Source organism: Solanum verrucosum, unplaced genomic scaffold, assembly GCF_900185275.1.
Source record: "Solanum verrucosum unplaced genomic scaffold, falcon-dt-bn FXZP01000208.1, whole genome shotgun sequence".
Taxonomy (NCBI): Eukaryota; Viridiplantae; Streptophyta; class Magnoliopsida; order Solanales; family Solanaceae; genus Solanum; species Solanum verrucosum.
In genome coordinates this window covers 2,177,908-2,196,170 of record NW_026020329.1, presented here as the reverse complement: position 1 = coordinate 2,196,170, position 18,263 = coordinate 2,177,908, and the positions used below count along the sequence as shown (strand labels likewise).

Genomic DNA, 18,263 nt, shown 5'->3' with positions numbered 1-18,263 from the left:
TGCCACCCTTAATATATAGATTGCTTTACTTAAATTCTTTAATCTTTAAGATTGCTGTTTTGGTGGTCATAATCAGTTTTAATATTTGGAACTATGGATCAGTAGTAGAAGACATGAAAATAATACTTCAAAGGCAGTAACAATGACATAAAGAGCTATGTAACATCAATGCATTACTTGTGAGCTTAAATGACACAATTTACTTCAATTGACTATGGAGTACTGAACGTATAATTAAGTAATTCTATACACTTAGGAGAGGGGGAAATATTGTGAGTTATTTGGATATCGTACGCTGCCACTATGTTTCCTTTACTAGGAATAGAACTTAGGAAATTCACTTATTGATATTAGTCGCAAGTATCAGATTTCATGCCAAGGAATATGGAATCGAACAATCCTACATACCTTATTTTCTGACCAATACAACTGTCACGATTTAGCCTCCTTTCTTGGGTGCTAATCTACAATATAAGTCATGATTAAGCTGATGTCAGCAACTAATCACATTAAGGCCCAAAAAAAATAGTAGCTAAACAATTGACGGAAAATAGGCCCATACAACCCTTACACAAATGGTGAACCACCACACCCTTCTTCTATACATTAATATTACTTCATACATCTTTTGCCAAGGTACTCAAACTACCCCCAACAATATTATACATAAGGCATCCACTATCAATCCCTAAAAATCTTTCAGCATAATAGGAGAATATTGACTCAAGGATTTATCACCATCCATTAGTTCTTGATAAATATATACAAAATTCTCCACCCCAAACCTGTATTTAAAAATAGGCAAGAATGGGCAGTAGTCTTACCTTAGTTTCTGGAAATTTATCCTCTAAACTTGTACTTCAAGAACTGAAACTCTCCTTCAAACTTTTACTTGAAAAGGGGGACAATACTCAAGAATCCAAGGTGTTTTAGGGCTGCTTATTGAAGCCAAGAGAGACCAAGAGAGAAGCTTAAGAAATCTAAAAAAATTGCAAGTGAAAAATGGAGCAAAAGATCTGATCTTTATCCCTTTAAAAAGGGAGGTGTAATGGCCGACTTTCTTGGCCAATTTTCAGCCATATATTGTCAAGTAGGTGACCCACCTACTTGGCCTTTTAACTTGGGCCTTTTTTGACTTAAGACTATTGGGCCTTGGCTATCCATTTTTTGTTATTCTTCTACTCAACTTGGGCCAGATTAATGCAAGTAGGTGGTAGTGCACTTGGCCCAATTACATGGTAAAAAAAAGCAAAAAAAAAGAGTCTTAGTAGGTGATGCACCTACTTGGTCCTTTGGACTGGTCAATAAGTCAAAGTAGGTGATGCACCTACTAGCTTAGTTAAGTCAAGCAAACAACTCACTTATTTTATTCCATCTTCTAAATATTAATCTCTTTTTCTTCAACTTAGCACTTAATTTTCAACTTTAAGCTTAATTACCACCTTACTACCTCTAGTGTAAATACTTCCGTCGGAGTTAACCTGCAGTACACATGCTGAAACATGCAAGGCGTTACATCACCTTCCGAGTTAGTTTAAACCAGCACTAATCATATAAGAAGCACAGTCCCTCACATATACTATAAGGCTATGTCAAGTATCACATGAATAGAACTAACATACGCATAATATAGGTTGTTACACGAAGATCCCTTAGAAAAAGTGTTAGTGGGTCATGAGGTGGATAGAGATACTGAGGATCAAGAGATAGAAACATGGTTAAATCTGGCACTTGTGGAGACTTATAAGCGTAGATGAGAGCCATTAGATCGTGTGTTAGGGCTTCCACCAAAGCCATCAAGCTGGATTTAAAAACTCTGCATGCTCACCTAAGGTATGCATTTTTGGGTGCTAATGAAACTTTGCCTGTTATACTTTCTGCAGAGTTGTCTGAACACGTTAATTCGACTTTAAGGATCCTAAAGCGGAGAAGGAAAGCGATTGGATGGCAGATGGTTGATTTTCATGGGATTTCTGGCGTTATGTATGCATAGAATCTACATGAAAGATAATCACAAACCAAGTGCACAACATCAATGTAGGCAAAATCATGTGATGAAAGAAATTGTGAGAAATGAGGTAATAAAGTGGCTAGATACTGGAATTGTGTACCCGATTTCTGATAGTAAGTGGGTAAGTCTGGTGCAGTGTGTTCCCAAGAAGGGAGGTATGACAGTGGTAAGGAACGAAAAGAAGTTGATTCCTACTAGATCAGTGACCGGTTGGAGAATTTGTATGGATTACCGGAAACTTAATGATGCCACCTGTGAAGATCACTACCCAGTTCCCTTAATTGATCAGATGCTTGACTGACTAGCAGGGCAGAAGTACTATTGTTTCTTAGATGGATATTCTGGATACAACGAGATCTTAATTGCCCCCGAAGATCAGGAAAAGACCATGTTCACTTGTCCTTATGGTACCTATGCTTTCAAACGCATGCCATTCAGACTTTGCAATACACCAGTGACTTTTCAAAGGTGTATGATAACCATTTTTCATGATATGGTGGAAGACTTTGTAGAGGTGTTCATGGATGATTTCTCCGTCTTTGGGAAGTCTTTAGAGGTATGTCTCCGGAATCTTGATAAAGTACTTGCTAGATGTGAGGACACTAACTTAGTGCAAAATTGAGAGAAGTGTCATTTTTTGGTTAGAGAGGGGATAGTGTTGGGTCATAAGGTGTCTAAGTCGGGGATAGTTTTCTTGGTCATGCAGGTTTTTACCGGTGATTCATCAAGGATTTTTCCAAGATTGCGAGACCTATGTGCAGTCAATTTGGAGAAGGAGGTGAAGTTTGGCTTTGATGAAATGTGGTTGAAAGCTTTTGAGATGTTGAAGATGAACTTAATTGAGGCTCCCATCTTAATTGCTCCTGATTGGGAATTACCATTTGAACTCATGTGTGATGCAAACGACATAGAAGTGGGTGTAGTGTTGGGACAAAGAAAAGGAAAGGTGTTCCACTCGATCTATTATGAAAGCAAGACCCTGGACTCTACATAAGCTAATTACACAGTGACTGAGAAGGATATGCTAGCTCTAGTGTTCGCTTTCAACAAGTTCAGATCATATTTGGTAGGTACTAAAGTTATTGTTTTTACTGACCATGCAACTATTAGGTACCTATTCAATAAGAATGATGCTAAACCAAGGTTGATTCGATGGATATTGCTTCTCCAAGAATTTGACCTTGAGATTAAATATAGGAAAGGTACTGAAAATCAAATAACTGATCATTTGTCTAGGTTGGAGGATTTTTCCCATATGAATGAAGGTGAGCAAATCTGGGAAGAGTTTCCAGATGAACAACTGATGGCATTATATATCTCTTAAGTGCCATAGTATGTAGACATTGTGAATCTGATAGTAAGTGGAGATTACCCTCCAGGTGCAACCACGCAACAAAAGAAAAATCTCAATCATGATGCTAAGTTCTATATCTGGGATGAATCATTCTTGTTCAAACAAGGTGTGGATCGGGTATTGAGAAGATGCATTCCAGAGTATGAGGTTTAAAAAGTGCTCGAAAGTTGTCATGCTAGCCCATATGGAGGTCACCATGGAGGAGAGCACACAAAACATAAGGTACTACAATCTGGTTTCTTTTGGCCTCATTATTTAAAGATTATATTGCTTTTGTGAAGGGTTGTGACAAATGCCAAAGGTTGGGTACTATTTCGAGAAGACATGAGATGCCGCTAAGTAACATTTTGGAGGTAGAAATTTTTTATGTGTGGGGTATTGACTTTATAGTTCCCTTCCCGCCATCAAATGGAAAACAATACATCCTTGTGGCTGTGGATTATGTGAGTAAATGGGTTTAGGCTATCGCTCTTCTTTTGAATGATTCAAGGGTGGTGATAAAATTTATTAAGAAGCGCATCTTCACTCATTTTGGCACTCCAAGGGCAATCATAAGTGATGGAGGTAAGCATTTCATTAACCATCTAGTTAAAAATCTTCTTGCTAAGTATGGTATTCGTCAGAAGGTTTCTACAGCTTACCATCCCCAAATGAGTGGCCGAGTGGAGGTTTTGAATAGAGAGGAGGTGAAGCAAATTTTGCAGAAAATGGTGAATGCGCAGAGGAAAGATTGGTCTGAGAAGTTAGATAATGCGTTGTGGGCATATAGGACTGCATATAAGACACCCATATGGACTTCTCCCTAGCATATAGTATTTGGTAAAGTATGTCATCTTCCGGTGGAATTAGAACACTAAGCTTATTGGGCGATTAAGAGGCTGAACTTGGACCCCGAGTTGGCCGGTAGAAAGAGAGTGAATCAATTGCATGAACTTGAGGAGTTTAGGCTCCACGCATATGAGAATGCCAAGCTCTACAAAGAAAAGACGAAAATGTGGCATGACAAACACATAGTTACTCGTACTTTCACTCCGGGAGAAAAGGTAATACTCTTTAAATCTAGATTGAGGTTATTCCCCGAAAAACTAAGTTCTAAATGGAGTGGTCCTTTCGCAGTAGTAAGAATGACACAACATGGGGCTATTGAACTTAAAGGTGAGACTGGCCCTACGTTCTTGGTAAATGGGAAAAGGGTGAAAGTGAAACACTACTTAGGTGTGGATTCGAATCGTGATCGGGAGGCTCTTGAGCTTAATGATGAGTGATCTAAGCTGAGTCTTGCCGCGACGTTAAATCAAGCGCTACACGGGAGGCAACCTGTGAATGATATGTAATAGGTAGTAGTTTCGCTTAATTTTGAAATTTTAGCTTAGTTTCAAATTTCTAGGCGTAGAGTTTTTATTTTCTTAGTTTGGTTTTTAGATAGGGCTTTAGAAATTATAAATAAAAATACAAAAAAATGAGTCGTGCCACGACCAAACTAAGGCGCTGGGTGGGAGGCAACCCACCATTATTATGTCACGTTGTTTGGTTGATGCGCAGGTCATAGAAGGAGAAACCACCCAAAAATAAAAGAAATACGTTGAAAAATGCAGTTTGGGCACAATTTGGGCACGCCACGCCCAGACTAACTTACTGGGGCCTCTTTTTGGCGCACTGGCAGCGCAATGCGCCACCATCGCGCAAGGCTCCCAGAGAACGCCGATGACAGGCGCAACATGGGCGCGCCGCGCCACATATTTGGGCACAGACAGGGCACCTCGCGCCAGAAGGAGTTTTACTTGGGGAGGTTTCTGGCATACTGGCAGCGCCCCGCACCCCTATCGCACCGAGCAAAACTTTTGGGAAATCGTGGGACCCACTTAAATTCAAACCTTTAACTCCTCCACCTACCCAAATAAATACACCCCACTTTCCCAAATTCTTTCTCTCGATAAATCGTCCCTCTCCTTCAAATTCTCTCTAAACCCATAATTTTTCTTCTTCTTCTCCACTTTTTTTCTTCCCCAAAATTCAAAAATCCTCCATTAATCCTTACTAAAACCTTCTTTCCTTCCCTTTTCCTCAACTCTCACCTCTTAAAATCCACTCTAATCCACCAAACTTCCAAAACTCACCAACCTCACGCTCCCCACTGCCCACCCGACCCTCCTCCTTTTTCCACAATTTTTTTTCTTTTTTTCTTTTCTTAGTTTCTCCCATTGTTGGGTGTAAAGATGGCTCATAAGGGTAAGAATGTTTCTAGTGGTTTGGGTACTATAAGTAGTAGGAAATGAGCGGCTACCGAAAGTTCTAATCGGGAAACCACTAATTTGCCGCCTCAAAAATTTGGCGAGCAAACTGTAATGCACTATGAAAAGAATTGGTACGAATGTCAACAAGAATCCAAGTACCTAGGTGATGAGTATGTAGATGAGGGGTGATTGGGACAGGAATTTCCCTACATTCTCGCCCAAATCCTTGTTTTGGGACTCCAATATGTCTTCATCGATCAAGGTTAGTGCAATTTAAGCTTAGTCCGTGAATTTTATGTGAATTGGAATACACATTGTGTTGAGTTGAACCGAGGGTTCATTAAGGAAAGTTGGGTAAGATTTACTGTGGAAGCACTGAATGATTTTTTGGGTACACCAAATTGTGACAATGCTAAATTTATGGCAATGATTGAAAGACCTCCTTATTGTGATATTAAGCATACTTTGTGTGGGGTAAATTCTGTTGCGCGGTGGGATAAAGTTAGAGACACGGGATGTCATTTGACTCTTCACTATGGCCACTTCAATTTGGAGGCTCGCATTTGGTTGAAAATTGTGTGTAGCACCTTATTACCGTGTAAGCATACGACTGATGTCACTAAGGAGAGAGTGGTGCTAGTCTACCGTTTGATGAAGGGTTTGCTGGTGAATGTTGGGGCTATTTTGAAGCAAAACATGCTTAAGCTTAGGACAAATAAGAGATGGTGTTTCTGTTATGGGAGCATCATTACTAGGTAGCTCTGAGATTTACAAATTGAGAAGGAAGTTCATGATGTGTACGCCCCACCCCCCACCCCCCTCCCCCGTGCCCTTAATTTAGAGTGACGCTTGGTTGATGTCACAAGAACTAAAGTGCACGATCTATCGCAAGGTCCCGTGTTGATTGTTATTGATAGGTAAGCTCGTGATGATAGTTGGATGGGGCGTATGTTTGGAATGACTGATTTACAACTACGGGTAGGTGGTCGTCCGGTGTCTGAGAATGAAATGGCGACACTAGCGGAGCGTTACCCTCTGACGGATATCGCGATGTACTTATGTCGGATGGGCCCGGCTTTCCAAGAACCCATTGATGATGATGATGATGCCACTGTTGCTGAGGTGGATGACTCAAATGAGGATGCATCATATGATATTGGCCCTGGAGATGGTGATATTGATGCGGGCCGTTGATTTGCAGCACGTGGCCTAGAGGCCGAAAGGGAGTTCTCTTTTACCTTTTCACTTTGTTTTACTTTGCACACTGAGGACAGTGTTTTGTTCAATTGATATCTAGAACTTGCCTTGTGTGTGTTGAATAAGTAGCTTGTATGACTTAGGGAATGTGATTGAGGTGTTTCTTTGAAAAAAGCCAATTCTTGACTCCAATTGTATGCCTACCATTGAAATTACCCCTAGTGAAACCCCATTGAGCCTTTAGCCTTGTTTGTTGATAAGCCACACGATAAGCCGAAACCTGTTTGCTTGATACCAAAGTCTTTTGATCCTAATGAAATCCTTAATGCACTATGTTAAGAAGAAGGGCTGAAAATGTTGGTTGTTATGAGAAAGGGTGAAATGCTAAATTGTGTGGAAAACAAAAGAATAAGTGAAACTCTGTTTTGGCCCTGGTCCTACCAAGGATATTGTGTACCTCACTCGGACCTTAAAATCGAGTGGGGGTGGCTAGTGCAAAGGCATGTATTTAGAAAAACAAAAGAGAAAAGAAAAAAATGAATAATGGGCAAAGATGGAGCAACAAAAGGGAAAAGATTCATGAAGTGTGTACTAACAAGAAAGAAAAGCTAAGGAGGAAGTTGTTGGCAAAACAATGACATGTGCATTAGGGAGGTGTAGTCACTAAAATGATTCCTAAATATTCCCTCCCTTACCCTAAGCCGACATTACAACCAAATGAAAGTACTCTTGATTCCTTGAGAAATACAAAGTGAAAGTGAAAATACACTATGGGCAAGCTTATGGCATGTTGAGAGAAGTAAGAACTTCATTCGTGAGTAGTGAGTTGATTGTTTGAAAATAGGCCTTGTTCATATTATGATTGCTTGAGTGAAAGGCTATACTAAACACAAATAAGTGAGGGCATTCATGGCATGTGTTTGGATTATCTAATTGGTATGTTTGTATGAGTTTGCATTAGCCCGGAAAAATAGTAAAAAAAGTCATTCTTTGAGCATATGTGTTGTAACTTGGTGTAAAAGTTTTGAAATGTTGCATCCATTTTGAACTACAAAATCATGATTAAAAATGTTTGGTTGATTTTAAGGTGGGTTGATAAGTCCAAGGGATATGCAAAAAAGTGTGATTTAATAAGATAAAGTTTGTTCGAGGACTAACAAATGTTTAAGTGTGGGGTGGTGATTTTGGGCATAATTATATGCCCAATTAATACAAATTACCCATCTTTTAACGTGAGTTTAAGGATATTCACTAATCTAACGAACATGTTTTACTTAGAATTGCGATGATTGCATACTAATATACATGATTAGTGATTTTGCAGGATTCCTAAGGGAAGTGATTGATGCAAGGAAGGAAAAGGAGTTGAAGACGACAAGTGATGCCAGAAGCTAAAGCTAGCACGATTCCCCAGCATCACTGGCACAGCAAGGGCGCGACACGCCAAGGCGCAGTTACTGGGGCTGCATTTTGGCACACTGGTAGCGCGGCGCGCCAGCCTGCCAGGCGCATTTTGGGAGCGATGCCCCACCCTTGTTCCGACTTTACCAGCAAAAACATTATTAAAAAGGATTCCTAATTGTAGTAGATTTCGACTCTATTGTCCCCAACTATTATAAATAGACCCTTAGGGCTCCATTGTTAGGGTTCAACTTTTTATTGGTGTGCAAGAGCAAGTATCATCGATTGTAATAGGTTTTGATCTTCTAACTCTTTTATTTTCTGGAAATCACATGAACAATTGTATTTTGTGGTTTTCTAATAGCATGAGTGGCTAAACGCCCTGGTTCTGGGGCTGTAGCTACGAATCGAATGTTGAATATTTAAGGTTTATGAATTAATTCTTAGTTGTCATTATAAGTTACTTCTATTTTCTTGTTTTAGTATTTTATGCTTGCGCACCATAAGATAAACCTATTATCTAATCTTAAAATCGAGAGAGGTGGGATTAGATAGACCAACAAATATAGAGAGCTTGATCGACCCATTAAGTTAAAGTGATTTGTATTCAGGAGTGACGCCCGGACGAACAACTCGCTTGGTTATGAAACAAGATGAAATATAAATGCTCGCCAGTTAGTCTATTTATCCCTACTCAACGATGTAGTTAGACAGCTAATTGGAGTAGGTGACTAGAGGTGTGTAACCCGACTCATACAATTAACCCTGCAAATCAGTAACTTGACAACTAAAATTAGTTCTAAGCCGATAATATGATACATGAGATTTATTGCATGCTGAAGCCCTGGAATTGTCTTTTACTTGCTTGAAACATCATCTTAAAGTCATTCACAATCCGTTACTATTAGTTATTGTATAATTCGTAGTAGTAGTAAACAACTATCACCAACTCTTGAAAGGTTACTTTTATTTTATTTGTGGAATTAAGTGTTAGATATAAATCGATCATAAGTCCCTTGGGAACGATAACTCATTTCTTTAAAGAATCCATATTACTTGCGCGACCACGTACACTTGCGTCTATATTGGGGAGCAACAAGTACCTTTTGAGATGGCTGGCCCAACATCTGGCTACTGATGGAGACCACACTAAGTGGGTCCAGGCCCCGAGTTTGGGTATTAAAAAGGCGACCCTGACCTTTGCCGCTAAATATTTCTAGTTGCTGGTGCGTAATCATGTGTCCCCTACTCAGGTAGATAATATGCTCACATGGGATCGTGCGGTGATGGTTGCAGCTATGGTTGCCGGGTTGGAGATAGATTTCAGTCGCATCCTGATTTCGGTGATCCATGAGAGGGTCTTCAAGGCCACCACCACTTTGCCTTTTCCCTGCCTCATCTTCCAGCTTTGCACGGACTCTGGTGTATACGTTTGGCATTGTGACCGGTTGCTTCAGGCAACCAAGACTCCTGATGTAGGCCTTATTCGGGATGAGGCCAATGTAGCTGCACATCGCAGGGAGCCACAGGTCGAGGTACCACATTGAGTGATGATCCTGTAGCAGATGCAGGCTGATGACACTTCCCCTCCAGCCATTATAGCAGAGGCTTAGGCTCATCCATCTTTAGCCGCCACTCAGGCCCCTAGCTCGTCCAGAGCCACCCATTCTTCTGGTTCCACCGCCATCCCTCTAGCTCGAGTACTGAGGCTCGAGGCACAAATGGCTACCCTGCTTCAGCATGTGAGGCCATGGATGCAGCGTGCTATAACGGAGTCCGAGGCTAGGGTTGAACAACGAATGGAGAATATGATGGACCAGAAGGTTCAGGTCATTCATCAGCGCCTGGATTCCTTTGAGTTGAGAGTCATAGAGAGGTCGGCCTTGACTATTGATATGACCACCCTCCAAAATGAGATAGAGAGCCTCCGTGTTGATGTCACTGCATTTCTCGCTCCACCAGAGACTGAGCTAGAGTCTGCCCCTATGGCACCGGTTGATGATATGGTGTTGAGTGCCCTATTTAGAGATGGTGTGCCACCGCCATATTCTTCCCGTATTTCTGGGAAGCGCCCCCGCTCCGGTCGTATTTTTGATGACACTGAGGCTGAGAGAGTGAGGAAGAGAGAGTACCAGCAGATTGAGGTGGCTCGGAGGGCATCCATAGTTGACAAAGAGATGAGACAACAGAGGGATAGGGAGATAGGTATGGGCCCATCTAGCGATATGAGCACTACTGATGGTGCCTCGAGAGTTTATGATAGCACTATTGAGGGTGCTGAGATGGTAGATGGGAGCGCTACTGATGGCATTCCAAGTGTTGATCCAACGGGTTCTAGGAAACCAGACTCACCCTCTTCTTGAGGGGTCTTCGGCGCATATGCTCCACAGGATTGCTTCACCCGATCCTTTGCTTTTTATTTTTTTGTGCATTGGGGGCAATTTCACTTTATTTTGTTGGGGTGGGGTAAATGGATTGTGAGTGATAGGGTGAAGTCTGAGTAACCCAACTCATAGTCCTCTCTTGGGGTTTTCTTGCCTGTGTTTTTTTTCGGCATGTTTAGGGATGTATGTGTAGGAGTAAGTAGAAACATGAAAGCATGATGGCATAAAAAGCATAAAAAAATTATCCCTGTCCAAAAATGTTAAAATGTGCTAAATCGATAGTCTTGATGAGTTGAATGTGTTGGATCTCAATGTGACATGATAAGGAACTGATGTGACCTCATGACTTAAGCTAAAACTTGAACTGGGTAATCTGATAATCTGATAATGTAACAAGGTGCCAAAAGTGTGTGAGAAAAGTTGAATGTTTAGACAGTTTGTGCCAATCTAGAACTTTCCCAGTTGGTCATACAAAGATGATCTAGGCTAGAAGTTGGGAAGTGATCATAGGTTTCCGGAAGACTCTAGAACCCTTTAGATTATTCAAGAAGGCTAGAGAATTCTAAATAATTTAGATAGTTTCCAAGAAAGCCTTGGAATTCTCTAGAGTGTGTAGAGAATTCTAGAGAGGGGCTTTTGTGTAAATATCTTAGGGACTTGTAAGTAATTTTAATTTACACTTTAGTCCTTAGGAGTTAGTATAAATAGGGGGTGCCATTCATTTGCAAGGCATCCAACCATCCAAGCAAGCAACTAAAGCAACTTGTAAAGCATTCTCCAAGCAATATAAGCCTTCTTCCAAAATTCTCTAAGTCTTCTTTTTCATTCTCTTAGCGATCTTAGTCGTAAAGGCTTACTTGAGCTTACAAGATCGTGAAAGATTCGTGAGTAAGTTGTCAAGTGCCGCACAGAGCTTTAGTAAGACTCTAAGTCCGTGACAAAGTGGTATCAGAGCCAGGTTTGCACTAAGGGAATGGCAACCGAAGAAGACGTGAACGCCGCTAGCACCACCAATGTCTGTTTGGATGGTGGAAAGAAAATCCGCAAGGGAAAGAAGCACCAAAGGAGTAATGAGGAAATGCTGCAGGATCCCACACCAAGCGAGGCGCTAACATCTCACCCACCCTCGACCACCGAAGCAAGTGACGATGAACTCGCTGAGGAGGCCATTGACGTCACCGCTGGAGAGGAATGGGTCGCAAGGGTTGAAGTGGCGAGGCAGGCCGTGGAGATATTAGTCCGGCGTTTGAACGTGGCTGATGGTAAGTTCAAGACTCTTGAGGACTGCACCCTTGAGGAGACCGAAAACATCCGTAAGGAGTTGGAGGGACGTCAGCGGGCTGAGTTTGAGATGAAGGAGGCTATCACTTCCTTGGAGTGTCGGCTCATGGAGGCGTTGAGCACGATTGAGACCATGAAGGCCGAGATGAAAGCACTCAAGGAAGGTGTGGCAACTGGAGGATCATCGTCGCTTGACCAAGATAGGGAGGCCAGGGTTGAGGCTCCCAAGCCACCTATGTTCAAAGGCGTCCGTGACGCGCAAGAGGTGGAGAATTTCCTTTGGCATTTGGAGAATTACTTCAAGTGCAACGGGCTGAAGAGCGACGAGAGTAAGATCAACACCGCTGTGTTGTATCTTTCGGAGATGGCCATGCTATGGTGGAGGCGCAAAGAGGCTGAGATAGGAAAGGGGACGTGCACCATCAACACCTGGGAGAAATTCCGGGAGGTGTTCAAGAAAGCCTTCTTCCCTAACAACGTCATCTATGAGGAGAAGCGCAAGTTTAGGGAGCTGAAGCAAACGGGCAGCATCCACACATATGTGCAGGAGTTCACTACCCTCACGCTTCAAATTCCTAACCTCACGAATGATGATATGTTGTTCCACTTCATGGATGGGCTGCAAAATTGGGCCAGGACGGAGTTGGAACTTCGGCAAGTCAGGACCATAGATGAAGCCATCATGCAAACCGAAGCTTTGACAGACTTCAGGCAGGAGAAGCCCGATAGAGCCAGAGGAGAGGAGATTAGAGGTAGTCATGACCATGGTGGGGGAGACCGTGGCAAAGGCGAGGAGCAGCGGCCACATCCCAAGAATCATGATACCTACAAGTCTGATGGCAAGAAGTCTGGACGTCATGGTAACACAGAGAGGAAGATAGAGGTTGCCAACAAAGGTGGCTGCTACATATGCGGCGGGCCGCATGGTTATGCAAGGTGCCCTGAACTGAAGAGCCTTGGTGCTATCCTGCGAGAGCGGAAGGCGAAAGACGCACAGGAGCAAGGACAAGGCGTAGAGACAACGCAGTTGGGCTCGATAGGACTATGCGGAGCCATCACGAAGCAGCCAGAGAAGCCAAGAGGATACGGCGCATAGTATGTCGGCATTACGATAAATGAAAGACCCGCGCATGCTATGGTCGACACGGGTGCAGAGGTCAATATCATGACCAAGACGGCAGCGACAAGGTTGGGTCTGGGTTACAATCCAAGTAAAACCCAACTCAGGACGGTCAATGCACCCCCGACTCCTGTGAGCGGAGTCGTGCATGGAGTGAGCATCACGCTAGGCGAGTGGCAAGGTAAGACCAATTTCACTGTTGCTCCTTTAGATCTCTTTGACATAATTCTTGGGCAGGAGTTCTTCCAGCAGTGCCACGCAGTGATCGACCCTTACCTCCAACGACTTCTAGTCATGGAGCAAGGAAGATCATGTATGGTGCCCATGGTCAAGGTGCCAAAGACGGAAGGACAAGTCCGCCTAACAGCCATGCAGCTAGAGAAAAACCCTAAGAAGAAGGAGTTGATGTCTAGAGCCACCATTGCAAGTTCGAAGAAGAATAATGGTGCCAGAAGGTCCTTGCCACCGTGCATGAAGAAGGTGCCAAAAGAGAACAATGTCGTGATGCCAAAGAAGTCGCCGAGGCGCTTGCCTCCTAGGAAGGAGGTAGGCTAGAAGACCGAGCTAAAAGCGATATGGAAGACGTTGAAGGCGTTGCACAAGGGCCTTAATCGAGTCAATGGACTATTGGTCGCGCATGCACAAGGCTCGGATGACGATGTAGAAGTAATGCGACACGGTCGTCGCATCAATAGGTGGGGGAGAGTGTCACGTCCCGCCACATCACAGTGAAATTTTGTGTATTAGTAGGGGCGGAAGGGTCTAGAGTTGTGGAGAGGTTTTCGGAAGACTCTAGAACCCTTTAGATTATTCAAGAAGGCTAGAGAATTCCTTAGAATACTCTAGAATAATATAGATAGTTTCCAAGAAAGCCTTGGAATTCTCTAGAGTGTGTAGAGAATTCTAGAGAAGGGCTTTTGTGTAAATATCTTAGGGACTTGTAAGTAGTTTTAATTTACACTTTAGTCCTTAGGAGTTAGTATAAATTGGGGGTGCCATTCATTTGCAAGGCATCCAACCATCCAAGCAAGAAACCAAGCAACTTGTAAAGCATTCTCCAAGCAATACAAGCCTTTTTCCAAAATTCTCTAAGTCTTCCTTTTCATTCTCTTAGCGATCTTAGTCGTAAAGGCTTACTTGAGCTTACAAGATCGTGAAAGATTCGTGAGTAAGTTGTCAAGTGCCGCACAGAGCTTTAGTAAGACTCTAAGTCCGTGACAATAGGCCCTTGTTCAAATTAGTTCACTTAAGCCTAAAATGATCTAAACAAATGAAATCAATGTTCCCTTTGATCCTAATGTTTGAGCCTTAAATAGACCATTTCTTTTGATTCACCTAACTTACCTTCCCAAAAATAATTGTCTTGGCCCAGGTCCCTCCTTGGACTTGTGCACCTTGACTTAGGCCAAAAACCTAAGTTGAGGGTGGCTAATTCAAAAGTTACCTTGATCTTGGCCTTGGTCCGACATCAGATATTGTGCACCTCAACTAATGCAAAATCCATAAGTTGAGGGTGGCTATGAAAGAGGAAATCGAAAGAAAAAAGGGTATGAAAAGAGTTTTGTGTTGAAAAGAGAAAAAGAAAAGATAAAAAAGGATGTGACTTTGTGCAAAAGAAGCAAAAAGATGATAAATAAAAGTGATGAAAGAAATAAAGAAAAAAAAGGTGAAACAAAAAGAAGAAAGTGAAAAATAAGAGACAAAAAGTAAAAAGTCACATCCATGTTGAAAATAGTCAAGGGAAAGAAAGTAAAATGAAAGGATGTCAAAAATAGGTTGAGAAAATAGGTAAAAAGCCAATGTAATGTCAAGGAGGGCAGAAAGTCACTGAAAAATATCCAAATGTACCACACCTGACCCTGAGCCTACGTTACAAGCTAAGAAAGTCCTATAGTGATCCTAGCAACTAGTTTGGGGAGTCTAAGCAGTGAAAATAAGGGCAAGCCTATGGTATTGAACACTAACTATACTTGAAGTCACTTCTGAGCATGAGTGTTGAATGATTCTTAAAACTCAAAAGTCATGTCTTCTTGTGAAAAGGATTTTGTTTGAAGTGAGGGCACTAGTTACATTGTCGGAAAGTTGGTATCCTGGTGATTCTGAAAAGTGTATGTTGTGGTGTCTATTGGTCGATCTTTGTCATATCTTGATCCGCATGAGTTAGCTTGTTGAGTCTAATAAAAATGATTTGCACTAAGAAGATGGAATGGGTTGAAATAGCCATGTGATTGCTGAGTTTGTATATCTGCTTCTACACAAGTGTCGTGTAGAGTGTTAGTGTGTCGCTTGAGGACAAACAACATATTTAAGTTGAGGTTATTGATATACCGTGAGTTTACAGTATTTTTGATACATTTTACTTAATAGTTGTGTGTGTCTAGGGCCATTTTGTATTGGAATTAATGTTTTTGTGTCATGTTTGTAGGAAATAGGCTTGGACGCGATTTAGTAAGATGACAGCTGGAAAATCTGCAGAAGTAGCCACCTACGAAGGGACCTAAGGACCGTAGGTCCTATGACGTTCTATTGATGGTGGGCATAGATGGGAGCATCAGGGAAGTTTGACCAAGTATGGAACCACGAAGCAACCTATGGATGGTAGGTCGACCTACGGGCCGTCCTGCATGTTCATAGTAGGTGTTCAGAGAGTTGAAGTTTCAGTACCTGATGAAAATCCTAAGTGTGGAGCCACGGAAGAGGACCCACGGACGGTAGGTCAACCTACGGTCCGTTCTGTACGTCCGTTAGTGATGAATTGGAGTTGAAAGTTCCAACCTATGTAGAAAAGTTCTAAGTGTTGACCAACGGAGGGGACCTACAGACCGTAGGTTGACCCATGGTCCGTAGGTCGAGTCGTCGATCAAAGTCGCGTCCAGAATTCCTTTTTGTTTCCTTTTTGTTTAGGACATGTTTTTCTATAAATAGGGTATGTAAACCTCGTTTTTGGGGGTTAGACATTATTGTTTACTTTTAGTTCTTGATATTTTCTTGGGAATTAACTTGCAAACTTTAGCAATTTGATTTTCGGATTTTGGTTTATAAGATTTTCGCTTTGAAATTCAATTGGAGATTATGGGTTTCTTCTACTCTAAACATAAGTTCATGAATTCTCTTTACAAAAATATGAATTGCGTTCTTTCAAGCATGAGTAACTAAATCCACAACTAGGGTTGTGGGAACCATGAGCAATTAACAACGTATGATGCATGTATTGGTAATTCTTTCGCTTAGAAGTATTTTTAATGGTGGCCAACGTTAGAACTCGCCTTGTTACTACTTGTCGGACCAAGAAGGTAGTTAATAAGAAAAGAATTATCAACAGAGATTTAGTGTGATACTATCTAATAGTCTAATGTCAATTGGTGCGAGGGTGAAAACTAAGTCATACATTGATGTGATGTCTAATCTGAGGTAAAGGTAAGAGTTAGTAAATTATATACACCTAGCCGGACCAAGGTGCGGAGTGAAATTCCCTATTTGGAGGACCAATCACTTAGGAATACATATCTTACCAACTTTGCATGTAAAACACTAGTAAAGGATTACGATTATTAGGAATATCGCGTTAAGAGCTTATGGGGAACACATACACCTTAGTTTCTCTCTCTCATTGATAACAACAAAGTTTGACTCTTGCTCACTTGTTACTTAAACAACAATCAGTTATTTGTTTCACAAATCCCCCCCCCCCCCCCTGCTCCCCTTATTTACTTGTCTCGGAAATAAGTTGAATAAACGAATATAATAGTGAGTTAAGTTTAAGTCTAAACCATATTCCTCGTGGGATCGACCGCAACCTACAAGTTGGGTTCTTTATTTGACAAAGATCGCTTATACTTCTTTAGGAAGGTGTAATTTGAGCGTATCAGTGGTATAATCATTTTAGCGAATTTTGGCTAATGGAAGAGTATAAGAATGACTCTATTCATCTTTGTATTTTTATACGAAGGTTGAAATTTAAATTTGTTATAATATTTGTATATGTTGATGACTTGAATATCATTGGCACTCCTAAAAATCTTTCAAAATCTATTGAGTGTTTGAAGAAAGAATTTGAAATGAAAGATCTTCGTAAGATAAGATTTTGTTTTGGCCTACAGATTGAACAGTTGACAAATTGGATATCTATCCAACAATCAACATACACTAAAAAGGTGTTGAAGCGATTTTACATGAATAAATCACACCCATTGAGTATCATATTGGTTGTGAGATGGCCTGATATAAATAAGGATTCATTCCAACCTCAAGAAAAGGATAAAGAACTTCTTGGTGATGAAACTTCATATCTCAGTGCTATCGGGGCACTTATGTACCTTGTCAACAATATCCGATCAAATATTTAATTTACAGTAAATTTAGTGGCGAGATTTAGCTCACGTCCAACAAGAAGACATTGGAAAGGTGTTAAGCATATATTCAGATATCTTCAAGGAGCAATTGAGATGAAATTGGTGTATCATAATACATTCAAGTCAGAAATGATTGATTATTAGGGGTGGGCATAAACACCGAAAAACCGAAAAACCGAACCGAACCGAATTATTTTGGTAATTCGGTTTCGGTATTTCGGTTTTCGGTTCGGTATTCGGTACATGGTTTTGTATTTTTCGGTATTTCGGTTCGGTTTTCGGTATGCAATTTTTGTGTAATTCGGTATTTCGGTTTTTCGGTTTATCGAAATATATTAAATTATAATATATATTAATATTATATTAATTATTAATATTTAAAAATAAATATTATAATTTAAAATTAAAAACAAAAGTTTGTCTTTTCAAACTTTTCAACTTTACAAACCCACTTCCCAAAAGGCAAAAATTACCGTTCCCACTTCCCACGTCTAGTCGTCTACAGACTATAGCAGCGTCGACCGTTCCGGCGACCAGCAGCATGCAGCAGCTGCCAATCGACCAGTAGGCAGCCGTAGCACAACAACGACCGGTAAATTTCAATGTTATACAAGGCTAAATTTCAATGTTAACGATAATTTATTATTTTGAATCATACAATAATTTGAAAAACTGAGTAAAATAAGCAAAAAGAAATAAACATAAATAAAATAAACAGAAAAATTACAAAATTTTAAAAAGCCCACTAAGCAGGCCCATAACAAAAAACCGAAATAACAAAAACCGAACCGAAATAATAAAAACCGAACCGAACCGAATTATTTCGATTTGGTGTTCGGTACACGTTGTACAAGAATCGAAAACCGAAAAAACCAAAAAAAAAAAACCGAAACCGAACCGAAATACCGAATGCCCACCCCTATTGATTA

General features: G+C 41.1%; 1 long non-coding RNA gene across 2 annotated transcripts in view; it reads left to right on the top strand.

The window, feature by feature from the left end:
• Positions 1–18,263, top strand: part of LOC125836077 (uncharacterized) — a 405,731-nt gene that overhangs the window by 20,332 nt on the left and 367,136 nt on the right. Inside the window, exon 1 of one of the 2 annotated variants that reach the window (XR_007443441.1) lies at positions 16,304–16,313. The exons of the other annotated variant lie outside the window; for it this stretch is intronic. This is a non-coding gene — a long non-coding RNA (uncharacterized LOC125836077). Of the gene's footprint in view, positions 1–16,303; positions 16,314–18,263 lie in introns of those variants that run through there. 2 annotated transcript variants of the gene reach the window in all.